Source organism: Triticum dicoccoides, chromosome 7B (assembly GCF_002162155.2).
Source record: "Triticum dicoccoides isolate Atlit2015 ecotype Zavitan chromosome 7B, WEW_v2.0, whole genome shotgun sequence".
Taxonomy (NCBI): Eukaryota; Viridiplantae; Streptophyta; class Magnoliopsida; order Poales; family Poaceae; genus Triticum; species Triticum dicoccoides.
The window spans coordinates 181,897,564-181,899,416 of NC_041393.1; the positions used below are offsets into that span (position 1 = coordinate 181,897,564).

At 51.4% G+C, this 1,853-nt stretch overlaps 1 protein-coding gene across 2 annotated transcripts in view; it reads right to left on the minus strand.

The window, feature by feature from the left end:
* Positions 1 to 6: 6 nt before the first annotated feature.
* The window catches only part of LOC119337570, a 9,692-nt gene continuing 7,845 nt past the window's right edge, over positions 7 to 1,853 (minus strand). For both annotated transcript variants that reach the window (XR_005163398.1, XM_037609733.1), the window contains exon 2: positions 7 to 393. The gene's annotated coding sequence lies outside the window, so the exon portion shown is untranslated. The remainder of the gene's footprint in view (positions 394 to 1,853) is intronic.

Sequence of the window (1,853 nt, forward strand, 5' to 3'; positions counted from 1 at the left end):
GCACCTCCAAGATACCGAGCCGAACACAACATCTTGAAATTTACGAAGTCACCATAGGCTACCCCTACGAGCACCTTCAAGATATCAAGCCGAACACAACATCTTGAGATTGACGAAGTCACCATAGGCTACCCCTACGAGCACCTCCAAGATACCGAGCTGAACACAACATCTTAAGATTGACGAAGTCACCATAGGCTGCCCCTGCGAGCACCTCCAAGATACCGAGCCAAACACAACATCGTGAGATTGGCAAAGTCACCATAGGCTATCCCTATGAGCACCTCCAAGATATCGAGTCGAACACAACATCTTGAGATTGACAAAATCACCATAGACGCCTCATTGTTGGTGGGAACGTCTCCTCTCACTGAACAAACATGGTAGGAAAGTCTGAAATAAATCAATAAATATGTGAGCATCAATGCCAAGTCTAGGATTTAAACCCTGGTGGACACGTTCCATCACAAGGAACCTAACCATCTGAGCTACACTCAGTTTGCGAAAAACTAACAATTGCACACAAAATGAAATTAGAAAAAACTATAGAGAATAAGTATAATCAATGGGCTATAAATATACAAGTGACTACGCGAGGTTGTAACGTTCGTTTACGCCTTTAAATGTATGTTTACGGTTTTTCGTTGAGGGAAGGGGTTATGAAAGTAAATGTGTTTCATGGTGAACATGAAGTTTCGATGCTATGGATTTTCTTAAAAAGAGAAGATTTGATATTTTTTTTATGCAATCATGATATCTAATCAACACGGAGGAACGATATATTGCCATGCCAAACCGTAATCTCCTGAGAGATTCATTAAACCGCCGTGGTAAATATAGCAATACCTAATATACAAGGCAAGGTTTGTTCAAAAGAATAACAATGTAAGTATACAAGGTAAGGAATAATGTAGGAGTAGTACACACAAGGAAAGGAAAGAGTAAAATCATTTCATAAATGGAAAGATACAAGTAAAATCCACATCTTACTACCGGACAGCACACGTTTTACCCACCCCCAAAGGGCAAAGCGCCAGGCAGCACACAGTCACGACAGGCACAGCAGTAGCAGCAGCGGCGCCAACAACCAAACCGGCCAGCCCAAGAACCCCTCCCCCACCCCGCGCACACGCACACGCACACGCACACGCCCACGACTCTGCCTCTCTCTCCCCACCTCCGTTCTCGCATCCCCCGTCCGTCCCCTACTCCTCCACCCTTCTCCCTTCTTCCATTTGACCCCGCTCCCCCGTCTCTTCCTCGGCAAAGCTTCGAATTTTCCTCCCTCCCCCTACCCCAAGCCTTCCGCTTCCGTGTCCGCGTCCCGTCTTGGATTCGTCCGCCGCGCAACAAAGAAACCGCGTGCGTGCGTTCGTGCGCGTCGGTTCGGTCCCGTCCCGCCCTTGTTCCTTCCTTGCCGGCCGCTGCTTCGCGCGCATTGCCGCCCCTCCCCCACCCGCCGGATTCCTCCGCCCAATAAGTTGCTTTCCCGGGGACGTTTCTCGGAGGACGGACGGACGGACAGAAACAAGAAACGCCCGCTGCCTCGCCGCATGGATCAGGGTCCCCCGCGCTGCCGCCTGGAGCTGGGATTCCGGGACGCGGGAGTTCAGGGGCGGAGGGGGTTCCGGCCGGACGCCGCCGTCGCCGCGCCGCGGCAGGGCGGGATCTCGGAGCTCTGTTGAGGCGTTCCCGGTCAGGTGATTTAGTCCAGTGCTGTCCAGTTCCTCGTGTGGCTGCCTCGCCTGCTTTTTTTTTAGGTAGGTGGGGGCGGTGGAGCCTTTCTTGGTGGGTGGGAGCGCGCCCCGAATTTATTGCGAGGCGTTTCTTGGGTTCACACCTGAAATCTGACT